This window comes from Chiloscyllium plagiosum, unplaced genomic scaffold (assembly GCF_037043375.1).
Source record: "Chiloscyllium plagiosum isolate Xiang-an unplaced genomic scaffold, Cpla_swu_hap1 HiC_scaffold_12, whole genome shotgun sequence".
NCBI lineage: Eukaryota > Metazoa > Chordata > Chondrichthyes > Orectolobiformes > Hemiscylliidae > Chiloscyllium > Chiloscyllium plagiosum.
Genome location: NW_028270150.1, coordinates 91,748,805 through 91,762,836, shown reverse-complemented (window position 1 = coordinate 91,762,836; position 14,032 = coordinate 91,748,805). Strand labels below are relative to the sequence as shown.

The 14,032-nt window shown below is 42.2% G+C and overlaps 1 long non-coding RNA gene across 1 annotated transcript in view; it reads left to right on the top strand.

Annotated features, from left to right (window-relative positions):
- Window positions 1–2,252, top strand: part of LOC148148571 (uncharacterized) — a 40,427-nt gene extending 38,175 nt beyond the window's left edge. Inside the window, exon 3 of the long non-coding RNA XR_015758768.1 lies at window positions 2,117–2,252. This is a non-coding gene — a long non-coding RNA (uncharacterized LOC148148571). The remainder of the gene's footprint in view (window positions 1–2,116) is intronic.
- Window positions 2,253–14,032: the final 11,780 nt, after the last annotated feature.

Sequence of the window (14,032 nt, the reverse complement as noted above, 5' to 3'; positions counted from 1 at the left end):
GTCTATCGAGACTGTCCCTCCAAAAGCCTAGGATAGGAAATGTTTACATTTTTACGTGCCCCCTTTCCAAAATTTGTGGAAAACAACCTGAAGACATTCTTCTTGTCATTTGAGAAAATAGCAACCCAAATGAAGTGGTCAAAAGAAAACTGGAGACTAACCATGCGAAGCAAATTGACAAGTGGAGCAAATTTATGCATCACTGTCAGAGGAACTTTCTCGAGATTGTGGCAATGAGAAAAAGTCTGTTCTGGGTGCATGTGAGTTAGTGCCTGAAACACAGAGACAGAAGTTTGAAAATTTAATGAAACAGCCTAGGAAAACCCACATGGAATTTAAAAGGATAAAGCAAAGTCATTTTGACATCTGGATACTAGTATGAGGAGTTGTAAGTACATGTGAAGATCATAGAGAGATCATTCTCTTGGAAGAATTGAAAAACTCACTACCTTTGCAACAAGAACCCATATTGAAGATTAACCAAAAAAGGATTATAACTGTGATTATGGCTGACCAAATGAGCTGGTCCTTAACATTTTACATTTTATACATCACACTCATAAATTCAAAAGGGATAGAGAGAGGGAGAGTGAAAGGAAACCAAGTAGCCAGGGTAAAGAGTGGATAGCTGGGAATGCCTTTAAATCACCTCCTCAGATCAGATCGGAAGGTACAGAGGGTGGAGGTGAAAAACCAAAGACCAATGTGTTTCCATTGTATTAAAAAAGAACACTTTCGTTCAGAATGCTGGAAGTTGCAACAGAAGGCCATGGGACTTATTGAGATACAAAAGAGTGAATCTGAAAAAGAGGATTCAAAGGCAAAATGCCACAGGTCATTTAGGTACAACTGAGAGACCACAGTTAGACATTGCGTGAATGCAGGGGGAGGTGAATAAGGTGGATGAAAGCTGTAAAGGTTTTTTTTTTGGTCCAAAGAGAAGATAACCTGGTTTTCTGCAAATAATGCAGCTAAAACCAAAACTATATTAAGAGATGAAAGGATGTTAGTACTGTACACAGGATAAGTCAAGAGTATTTACAAAGTTCTATTTTACAAAGTCCAGTTGGAGTGTGACTTGCTGCCTGGGCCAGTGGTAGTTGGATTTGTTCTGCAATTACCCATGGACTGAGTATATTTATACCTGGGGAATGATTTGTCTGGAGTGGGAATAACGGCTTCACTGACCATCATAGAAATTCAGAATGACAATGAAAACAAACAGTTACATGAACATATTACAGATTCTTTTCCATTGTGTGAAGTGACCACAGCAGTGGCTGGACAAGCCTATCAACAGAAGGTCACGGTAATACAACAAGCAGATGTTACAGTAGCCAAAATTCTCTTCAAGAATGAGAACACTTTAAAAGGAGCTTTTGGCATGTCTGCATTAATTGAGGCTTAGGAAGCAGATCTAGAATTATGTAAGCACATACGGCTCACACTGAAGCTGAGGCTGAAGCAGTTGCAGAAAGTTATTACATTGGAACTGGAATTCTGATGAGGAAGCGGAGACATCCCCATAAAGCTACGGTGAAAGAATAGACAGATGGCATGGTGGCTCAGTAGTTAGCACTGCTGCCTCACAGCACTTGGGACCCGGGTTCAATTCCACCCTCGGGCGACCACCTGTGTGGAGTTTGCACCATTCCTGAAGAAGGGCTTATGCCCGAAACGTCGATTCTCCTGTTCCCTGGATGCTGCCTGACCTGCTGCGCTTTTCCAGCAACACATTTCCAGCACATTCTCCCTGTGTCTGTGTGGGTTTCCTCCCACAGCCCAAAGATGGTCAGGTTAGGTGAATTAGCCATGGGAAATGCAGGGTTACAGGGATGGGTCTGGATGACCTCCTTCTAAACTGTAGGGTTTCAATTCTGGACAACATATAGGTGTATGGAAAGTGCAGGTACTGTATATACATGAGTAAAAGTCAATCTCATGTAAATGTTGACCCCTTACTTTTGGCCACAAAATCTGGAATTTTCCATATATCTCATGTCAAAGTTGACTCTAGTTCTTCACATAATTCACACCAACGTTAGGCTTCAGATTTCTTACGTCCATTATTGAGAAGCACTATAATTGGTTTAATTAGTATTCACTTTTTTTACAGCAGTTCCGCTCCACGCCAGGACTCCGTTCTGGGATTCCAGTCTAGCCCTCAGCTGCACCAAAGATGTCATTGCCGCTCCAAGTGAAGGTTTTGTTTTATAAAAAAGAGAATAACAAGAAAATAAAGAAAAAGCAGATGAAATAATCACTAACCTGTTTTATTTTCCATTTTTTTTATCCAGTAATTACCGTAATTCATTGTGCAATTTTCTTTATTCGTTTAGAGATCAACTGGGCTTCTAATGATCCAGCATGAATGTTGACGGGCATGAATTTCAGTCCCTCAAAAGTGGTATCCATGTAACAGCTGACCCCATAAATTTAACCTTAAAACATAGTCTAAAGAATTCAATTCTTACATGAGTATATACGGTATTTTAACTGGCCAAGATTTCTTAAGGTTATAGTGCTATTCTGTAAAAGTTGTCACATATGTTAGATGGTAGGACGTGTAATCAAACCAGCAGTTTGGATACCTATACTGATTTGTCACAAACCTTTCAATCCCGTGTTAGTAGATCACAAAGGATGACTACCCAGAATGAAATCAGGGTGCCAGTACATGCTTACAATTGTAGACATGATAATCCAATTTTCAGAACTTATTACTTTGAACACAACTACCTCCAAGTGGAAAAGTTGACTCAATCTTTTTCTGATATGGCTTATTGATTGAAATATAACCTTATCGATGTTCTAATCTTATGACTAAGGTTTTCCAGATCATTAGCAGTTTAGGTATAAACTGCATATCATTTATGATCACAGGGACTTTTGAAGAGATACTATCAAACTCCCCGAAACCATGATTAACGAATATTGCCACAAAGGAATTGGATTGAATTAGGGCATCAATGTGGACTTCACCAGTTTCCTCATTTCCCCTTCCCCCACCTCACCCCAGTTCCAAACTTCCAGCTCAGCACTGTCCCCATGACTTCTCCTACCGGCCTATCTTCCTTTCCACCGATCCACTCCACCCCCCTCTCTGACCTATCACCTCCATTCTCACCCCCATTGACCCATTGTGCTCTTTGCTACCCTCCCCTACCCTCCTCTCTGACCTATCACCTCCATCCTCACCCCCATTCACCTATTGTACTCTATGCTACTTTCTCCCCATCCCCACCCTCCTCTCATTTATCTCTCAACCCTGCAGGCATCCTGCCTCTAACACTGATGAAGGGCTTTTGCCCGAAACGTCGATTTTCCTGCTCCCTGGATGCTGCCTGAACTGCTGTGCTCTTCCAACACCACTCTAATCCAGAATCTGGTTTCCAGCATCTGCATTCATTGTTTTTAACTAATTGGCTTAAAGGTTAGCTACTTGTGATCACAGATTCCACAAATGAATTTAGTCCATCAGTCAACATCGCCATGAGATAAGATAATTGAGTAAGGAAAATTTTTTCCAATAAAAAGTCAAATCCTCAATGTTGAATTACACATCTATATTTCTAGGAAACCTCATCGGAGCATGTAAAGTAAGACAAGGGCAATTTATGTCCCAAGAATAATAGTGAAAGAGTGGGAAACATGCTACAACTAGAACATTTCAAGCAAGAATGTAATCAATAATTTGTATTGATATTATCACTCTTGCAAGTTGAACTCTGAGAGTGAAGTCAGTGGTCCATCTAAAGTATCTTATCTGATAGATCAGCCTGGTCAAATGAAGAAGAATCATTCATATGACATAAACATGTTGAAGTACTGCCATTTGAGTTAAAAAGTGCCCATATACATTCTAAAGACCTATGAATCATATCGTAGCTGAAGTCCCTCTCTGTATACCTTATTTAGACAATCTTTGAACATACAGAGGCACATGGAGTAAATTCAAGTATCAGCGCATTTTCCCAAGTAAGCCATAACAAACAGTTCAGTGGTAAAGAAAGTCTATACGTCTATAACCTGTAATCCAGATCAATGATTTCAAAACTCCAAGTGGCATGTGCTCATGCTTGTTTATGATAATACATGGGCCACAAATGTGTTTGCCAGCTTTCATGTAGGGTGAGGGTTTGGGTTATTTGTCTGCGTGCACCTGAAGGCAGGTGAGCACATCTGCGTGTGCAAGTGTTAATCTCTGCATTTGCATGCATGCACACATACATGTGAGTGCGTGTGTCTGTGTGTTTCTATGTTGCCACAGGGTGAACCTAGATTGCTTGGAGTTAAAGAGTGCTGTGGATAATAAAAAGAAAATCATATAGGCAATTTCCTGTGGAAATCCACTTCAAATTCATAGAATAAATCGAGGTTAGCAGTGGAACATGATAAATATACATACAGACTGGCCATCTCCTTTAGATTACATTACATTACAGTGTGGAAACAGGCCCTTCAGCCCAACACGTCCACACCGACCCGCCGAAGCACAACCCACCCATACCCCTACATTTACCCCTTACCTAACGCTATGGGCAATTTAGCATGGCCAATTCACCTTACCTGCACATCTTTGGGCTGTGGGAGGAAACCGGAGCACCCGGAGGAAACCCACACAGACACGGGGAGAACGTGCAAAGTCCACACAGTCAGTCGCCTGAGACAGGAATTGAACCCGGGTCTCTGGCGCTGTGAGGCAGCAGTGCTAACCACTCTGCCACCGTGCCACCTGTTACTAAGAAGAACAGCCAATCTTTTGTACAAATGCTTCACATTTAAGTACCATCACAAGGAAAGAAAGGCAGATGTGGAAGTCAAAAGTTACTGTCCTAACATCTCTGTTCATTTCTGTACATGGCCCTCAGGACACTCTGCTCTTGAACCCATTTCGATTTGTGCTCTGTATACTATTTTAGATCGTTCTTCCTGTTAAATCTATCCTGCCGGAGAGTGTTTAGATCATTTTTTTTGCTTGAAATGCAAATACAGCACAGTTCTAATTTGGCATAGTTTGGAATAAATGAAGGGTTTGAAGATTTTGGCGTGTCTAAATGAAGCACGCAAGTTAGTGTGAAGGCATCGAGTGTGGACATCAAATAAAAGCTTTTCAAAGCATCAGAAGGAAGCTCCAAGCATCAAAAGGAGGCTCTGAAAGGCATCAAAGTGACAACAAATATGACCAGCAACACCCACATTAAAAAAAAACACAAAAACACAAAAGGATTTGAATTTCATAATTTTCCATTTAGTGCAAAAAGCTTTCCATTTTCCATGCCATAAAATGTGTGAAATTGTAGAAACAATAAAAAGAACAAAAATAGTGAGAATCATAACATCAATGAAAATCAGTTTAAAAACCTGAACCCAGATTTTTTTTTTTACCATCAACCAGCCCATGAGTTCCCAGTTAGCTACACGCCTCTCATTACTTGACCATAATCATGCTGGATGCTGGTCAGATATTTTCAGTCGGTGCAGCAGATGTTGAGAGACTGGTTAGGCTGTCGCTACCTCGTTGTTATACTCCATCTTCTTAGTGGTGCTATCTTTAACCATGCAAAGTTATTGAAACCATATCTCCTCCTTCACTGCTCTAACCTGTTTCTCCATATTCTCGCTTTCCCCTGTTTTTTCCATATCCCCACAAGATGACATCGTGACATCTCCCTGTTCTTCTTCCACACCAACCTCCTCCTGCTCCTGTACCTCCTTGTTCTCCTCTCCTCTGTTGACTTGACTACCTGCTCCACTACCTTAACCTCCTCATCCTGTGCTGCCTCCTCATCCTGTGCTGCCTCCTCCACTACCTGTGGTGTCTGAGTGTCAGTCTGCTCCATGCCTTTTCTATCTGCAGCTTCAGTTGCTGACTCTTCCAGGTCAGGGTGGGGGCTATAACAGATTGCGATGTAAACTAAGGGAAGCTTTGTTGGAATGTTGTGTGTGTGTGTGTGTATATACACGAATGGCTGGTTGTGTGTGTGTATACCTACATGTACGTGTGTGTGTGTACGAATGGGTGGGTATGTGTGTATGTATACATACATGTACGTGTGTGTGTGTGTGTATACGAATGGGTGGGTATGTGTGTATGTATACGTACATGTGCGTGTGTGGGGGTGTGTGTGTATGTGTGTGAACGTGTCTGTGTTTGGGTATGTGCACGTGGGTGTGTGCAAGTGTCTTGTTTGCTTATGTCTTGCTCTCTGCCTATTTCTCCACTTCACCATCTTTTCTCATTGCCCTTCCCCACTCTCACTATTTCCCTTCGGTTCCTGTAAAGCTAACTGAAAGATAATTTCCAAGTGTGTTCCTATGCCATTAACCCCTTTCAGAGACATTCCTCTTTAATCCACAGGGATGCCTGGTTTCCTCTGCACAACTGGGGGAGAAAGCCATTTGTAATTGTGCCCACTGCCTCAGTCTCCAAGGTTACTTCATGATCTCTATGGGGTATAAACTAGAGCAGTTTGTACCCCAAACTAGAGCAGTTAGTGGATTGAGGAGTGGGAGGGTGGGATTATCCCGAGCAAAGTTGTGGAGAAAATCCAGGGACCCTGGGCAAGGCAGAGATTGCCATGGTGTGGCAAGGGAGAAAACTTAGGCGATAGTAGAAGTCAGAGATCAGTAGCAGGAGGGAAGGGGGAGGGGGGGGGTGGTGGAGGAGGAGACATGTACTGAGAGGGAGAAAACAAGCCAATGTGAAGAGATATATCTGAGGGGAATCTGGGGATGATGGGGGGAGGGTGGGGGGAGGGAGGCAGGTGAGATCTGTTTATCCTGGGATGATTCATTCTTAAGGGGCAGTGCAACCCCATTTGGGAAAGAGGATATTTCCTTTCAGGAGCAAGCCTATAGCTAGCCAACTATTCTTACAAGACAGCTCTTAATATTCCTATTACTATTAAAGTTGTATGATTAAAAAAACTTCATATAGTTCCACTATAAACCTTGCTCCATATTTGTAACGCAAGGACATGAGAATTACACTATTTGACCCTTCTAGTCTAGTCCACCATTTCATAAGATCATGATTCATTTCATTGTGGTTTCAAATTTTTTTCCATCTTCCATAAACCCTTCTCTCTGTCTAAATCTGCTTTGAATATAATCAGTGACCCTATCTACACTGCTTTTCAATGAAGTAAATTCCAAAAATTATGATCTTCTTAGAGAAAAGGAATTCTTGAGTCTTAAATGAACAACCGCTAATTACGAATGTGTTCCCCCGTGTTGGTCTCTCTTGCAAGGTGAAACATCTTCTCAGTACTCAGCCTATCAGGATGTCTCACCTCACTCTTTTAAATTCTAATTGGTAAATGCCCAATCAGCTCAAACTTTCTTCATAAGGGAACAGCATCTCCAACACCATCACACTGAGCATGGGGACCCCCCAGGACTGTGTGCTCAGCCCCCTGCTGTTCACCCTGCTGACACCCAACTGTGCAGTGATGCACCGGTCAAATCATATCGTCAGGTTTGTTGATGACACAACTGTAGTTGGTGTCATCAGCACGAAAGACAAGTCAGCATGCAGAGAGGAGATGCAGCGTCTAACAGACTGGTGTAGAGCCAACAACCTGTCTCTGAACATGGACAAGATGAAAGAGATGGTTGTTGACTTTAGGAGGGCACAGAGCAACCACTCCCCTCTGGACATCAATAGCTCCCCCATGGAGGTCATGAAGAGCACCAAATTTCCTGGCGTCCACCTGGCAGAGAACCTCACCGGGACCCTCAACACCAGCTCCATAGCCAAGAAAGTCCAGCAGCGTCTCTATTTTCTGTGCAGGCTGAGGAAAGCCCACTTCCCACCCCCCATCCTCATCACATTCTACAGAGGGTTCATTGAGAGTACCCTGAGCTGCTGCATCACTGTTTGTTTCGGGAATTTCACCATCTCGGATCATAAGACCCTACAATGGATAGTGAGGACAGCTAAGAAGATCATTGGGGTCTCTCTTCTCTCCATTACAGACATTTACACCACACGCTCTATCCGAAAAGCTGAGAGCTACACACCTCTCACTCAAACTCTTCTCCCTCCTGCCATCTAGCAGAAGATACTGGAGCAGTCGGTCCCCCACTGTGACTCTCACACCAGACTGTGCAACAGTTTCTTCCCCCAAGCCATCAGGCTCCTTAACGCTGTATGATTGGACTCTTTCCCATCTGAAATTCTTTGCATGACTTCGAATTGCTGCTTGAATAATGTCTAATATTAATCATTCTTTTATTACACTGTAATGTGCTTGCCTTGCACTTCTTGTGCATTTTATGCTGCCCTGTCTATGATTGTCTAGTTTGTGCTGTCCATGTAACACTCTTGGTCCTGGAGGAACTCTGTCTTGTTTTTACTGTATCAGTTGTATATGGTAGAAATGACAAATAAAAGCTACATTACTCTATTCTACACCTTCATCCCAGAAATCGGTTGAATGCAGTTTCTCTGAAGTACTTCTCCTGAAATTACTGTGTATACTTTCCAAAGAAGAAAACCAAAACTGAACAGTACTCCAGATGCTGACTCATTAAGGCTACATAAAAATATGAAGGGCTTGTGCCCAGAATGTTAACTCTCTTGCTCCTCAGAAGCTGCCTGACCTGTTGTGCTTTTCCATCGCCACACTTTTCAACCTGTACAAATATAGCAATATTTCCCTACTTTTGTACTTGATCCCACTTAAATAAATATCAACATTCTATTTCCTTTCCTAATCACTTGCCACACCTGCACATTAACTTTTAGTGTTCATGTACCATGATGTGGACTGAGGTATTAGACTGGAGTGTTTATTCAGAGTGCTGCTCCTTCATCAGGTGAAAGCTTGTGATTTTAAATGAACCTGTTGGACTATAACCTGGCGTTGTGTTACTTCTGACTTCATGTACCAGTTCACCCAGATCCTTCTGTACCCCAGAGCCCTGCATGCTCTCTTAATTCAAGCCATATACTGCTTCTTATTCTAACAGGCAGAATGGACCACAATTTCCTGCATTTGTCAATGTTTTGCCATACACTCAAATCTCTCTAAATCCCTTGCAGATTCTTTATGTCCTCTTGACAAATTACTTTCCCACACAATTTTGAGCCATCAGCAAATTTAGCAAACATAAGTTCGCTCCCTTCATCACCACTCTCTGTTTGCTGTCACTCAGCCAATTTTGTATCCATGTTGCTGCTTTCCCCTTTGTTCCATGTGCTCTATCTCTGCCCTCAAATCTACTGTACAGCAATGTATCAAACACCTTCTGCAAATCCCTGTACACTAGCATTACCTTCATCAACCTCATCACAAAATCTCAAGAAATGTATTAAGTATGATTTGCCATGAACAAATCTGTGCCAGCTTTCATTAATTAATTTGCATTTGTCCAAGTGACTATTAATTTTATTCCAAATTATCAGTTCTAGAAGCTTCTCCACTACCTAGGTTAAACTGTAATTGCTGAGCTTGTCATCATATCCTTTTCTTTTTTTTTGAACAACTGTCTAACTTTTACACGTAGTCAGTCCTCTGGCACAGCTCCAGAGTCTAAGGAAAATTGGAACATTATGCTCAGTCTCTCTATAATTTCAATTCTCACTTCCTTCAGTCTCTATGGATGTGTTGCCTCTATGCAGAACACATCTGTTCTGTCTGCAGGAATGTTCCTGACCTTTCCAGTCGCTTGCTATTTCAAGAAACCATCTTGCTCCAGTGCACACATTTCCATCCTGGGTGTGTTCCAATGAAGTTCAACATAAGCCGGTGAAACAACACATCGTTTCTTTTTTGCTTAGACACTTTACAGTCTCTTGGACTCCATATTGTGTACAATGACTTCAGAGTGTGACTTCTGTCCTCAGCTTTGGTTACAACCATCCCCCCCCCACCCTCCTCCAGCCACGTCTTGTTTGTATCTTGTTGGTTTTCCTATCAGCAGAGACAACCTAATTTCTCCTTTTCACAGCTAACATTGACACCTATTTTAAACTTCCATCATTCCTTTACCACCATTAGTATGGTCTTTGTTATTTGCAGTAGGCACCTTCAACTCATTCTTCCTTCCCACTGTCAAGGCCATTACAAAAAACATTGTTTTCCAGCCCCTTTCAGTTGTGATGCACAGTCATATCGGACTCAAAACATTGACTCTGTAACTCTCTCCACAGTTGCTGCCAGATCAGCTGAGATTCCCCAGCATTTTGTGTTTGTCTTTCAGGTTTTCTAGCACGCACAGTGTTTTTGCTTTTATTCGAGGAAACAGTTGGCCCATTTGGTGAATGGGTGTAAACGTTGCTATTACTGGTGTGACAGTCATAACATGGAACTGACCATCTAAACCTCCTTCCTGCTCCATCCCTTCAGCCATGAATTCACCTTCTTTACCCTGTAATCCAATAGCTGCTGAAATCAAAGGTATGGTTGGGCAGTGGGGATGCTGTTTCATACAAAGGACCAGAGGATTTAGGAAGGCTGAGGAAGGCAAGAAGGGTTCGTACAGAGATTATTAATTCCCAGAATCTGGATGTTGCTGACAAGATCAATATTAAAACCATCCATGCGAAGGGTGACTGTCTGTCTGGAGTTTGCGTACATTCTCCCCATGCCTACGTGGGTTTGGATGGATTAGCTATGGGAAATGCAGGGTTACAGAGATAAAGTGGGGTGGGATGCTTTTTGGAGGGTCAATATGGAGCCAATGGGCTGAATGGCCTGCTTCCACACTGTAGGGATTCTATGATTGTATGAAGATGAGCTGCTTTCTTGAACCTCTGCAGTCCATGTACTGTAGGTTGACTTCCAGTGATTGTGAAAGGATGTTGAGATAGTTCCAACAAAGGTGATGCATATCTTAAAGGGGAACTCGGCTGTTGTTAAAGTTCCTGTGCCCTTTCTGTCTGCAGCCTGGAGGTGGTATTGGTCAAGACTAGTGCTGTCAAAATTTGCCTTCATGAGTAGCTAAGATGCATCATGCATAATATGTTCATCATTACCACTGCTCACCATGGGTAAAGGCAGTGAATGCTGAAAATGGTGGATTGGTTACCGATCAAGCGGGTGGCTTTGTTCTGGATAGTATCAAACTTCTTCAGTGTTGTTGGAGCTACACCAATCCAGGCAAGTGGGGAGTATTCCACCACACTCCTGACTTGTGCCTTGGAGATGGTGGACAGGCTATGGGGAGAGAACAGGTGAGTTACCTGCCTTACAATACCCAGCCTTTATCCAGTGTTTGTAGCCACAGTAGTTATACAGCTAATCCAGTTCAGTTTCCAATCAATAGTATCTTCCATTTGGGGATTCAGTGAGGAGAATTTTATTCAATGTCAAGGGGAATAGTTAGTTTCTCTATGTTGGAAATGGTCATTATCTGGTATTTAGGTGACATGAATTATTCTTGACATTTGTCATCCCAAGCCTAAGTATTGTTCAGATCTTGCTGCATATGGGTGCAGACCACATCAATGTGTGAGGAGTGACAAATGATGCTGAACACTGCACAATCATCGGTGAATATCCCCACTTCTGACCTTACGATAGAAGGAAGGTCATTGATGAAGTAGCTAAAGATGGTTGGCCCTGGGACACTACCCTGAGGAATTCTACAGAGGTGGCCTGAGCTGAGATGACTGATGCTTAAAAACCATCTTCCCATGTGCCACGCATCACTCCAGAGAGTTTTCCCCCAACTCCCATAGATTCCAGCTTTGTTAGGGCTCCTTCATGTTACATTCAGTCAAATGCTGCCTTGATAACAAGGGCTGTCACTGTTACCCCTCCTCTGGAATTCAGCTCTTCAGTCCACATGTAGACCGAGCTGTAATGAGGTCAGGAGCTGTTCCTGGCTGTTCCCAAAGTGATGAGTTCGGTTGTGCTGGCATTAAATAACCTCCATTAAAGAAATAATCGTTTCTCTCTCTCTTAAAATTCAGCACTGCCTGAAATAAATGTTCTGTGGATTTGGGAAAATATCCAGTGGATGTTTTATGTGATGAAAATGGAACCATTCTTCCTCATGTCTCATCAGATATGATGGAAAAAAAATGGCCTTCCTTTCCAACTACTGAGTATCTTACAACCACTACGTGTGAAATGTTATTCTGGTTTTGAAACACATCCAAATTCTGTGGGAGTTTTGTCAAGAAGTGGAGACTCATTAAAATACCCCAAAACTGCCAAGAGAAAATGATACAGATGACAAACATATTGCCAGACACATAGTACTACTTCTGCACAGATATTAATTCTGACTGATGTTTTATTCCATAATAGAACACCAAAAATGTTTTCCATAATACAGGCTGTTAGTTTGGAACATGTCTTCAAATACTGTGATACTAACTCATGAATAATATAAACACTATTCAAAAACATTATGCTTTGCTTTCAAAAAGAAAAGAACACTGTGTTCATTTATAAGAAGAAACAGTACCTGTTGCTGGACAATATAACATTCACGTGACATAAGGTTTCAAAATCAAATGTTTGCTCATCTATTCCTTCTGTCTAAGGTACACCATTCTGTCTGACCTGATCAAAATAAGGAAAAGAATGTTCTAGAAGGGCTTTTGTTCATTAAGCAAATCTGTTTTTGGATTTTTGCCCACTGTCATGGGATGAAGTTTCACCACTAGCACTGCAATTATTCTCCCAGGCGCAGTATATGTCATTATTCACCCTTGTGTTGTGACTGGTGATGAATGGAAAATACGCTCTGCAACTGGGATTTGGGATGTGAGCCATGTCTAAAAATACATGGCTCTTTAATTCTCCAGCTGCAAAACTTGACATTAGTTAAATTTAGTTTTACCTTTCGTCCAGAATTGGGTAGAAATCAAAACTTGCTTCTATTTTGCTGGATGAATACAGGGACAACATTTTTGGGACATGTCTCACATTTTAACGATGTTGGAAATACAACTGAGTTGTTGTGGAGCAAGTCATTTTTCAGTCACCCCTCACTTTAACTAACAAAGGGTCTCATGCAAGTTTTAGAACCCCTACTGAGTCTTTTAAGGAAGTAACAAACAAGGTGGATCAAAGGGGAACCTGTATATATAGTATACTTGGATTTTCATAAGGCATACAACCATTTGTCACATCAAAGGTTACTGCATAAAATAAGAGCTCTTAGTGTAGGTGACAACCTACTAGCATAGAGTCAGAGAGTCTTAGAGGCCTATAGCACAGAGACAGGCCCTTTGGCCCAAACTGGTCCATGCCGACCAAAATGTCCATCCACGCTAATCCCACTTCCCTGCACTTGGCACATATCCTTCTAAACCTTTCCTTTTCGTGTATTTGTCCAAATATCTTTCAAATGTTGTTAATGTACCCACCTCAACCACTTCCGTTGGCAGCTCATTCCAAATGCCTACCACCCTCTGCGTAAAAAAGTTGCCCCTCAGGTTCCCTTTTGTTCTTTCCCCTCTAACATGAAACTGATGCCCTCTAGTCCTCAATTCCCCAACCCTGGGAAGAAGACTGAGTGCATTCACCCTATCCGTGCCTCTCATGATCTTATACACCTCTATATGATTCCCCCCTTAGTCTCCTATAGTCTGAAGAAAAAAGCCCTAGCTTGTCCAACCTCTCCCTGTAACTCAGTTTCTTCACTCCAGGCAACATCCTTGTAAATTTCTTCTGCTCTCTTTCCAGTTTAATAACATCTTTCCTACAACAAGGTGACCAAAACTGAGCACAATACTCCAAGTGCGGCCTCACCAACATCCTGTACAACTGCAACATAACTTCCCAAATTCTATACTCATTGCCCTGACTGATGAAGGCCGGTGTGCCAAAAGCCTTCTTCACTGCCCTGTCTACCTGTGACTCCACTTTCAGAGAACTGTGCACCTGAACTCCAAGGCCCTTTTGTTCTACTATTGTCCAGAGGCCCTACCATTCACCATGAAACTCCTGCCTTGATTTGACTTTCCAAAATGCAAGACCTCACACTTATCTACATTAAACTCCATTTGCCATTTCTCAGCCCACTTCCCCCGCTGATCAAGGTCCTGCTGCAATTTCTGATAACCTTC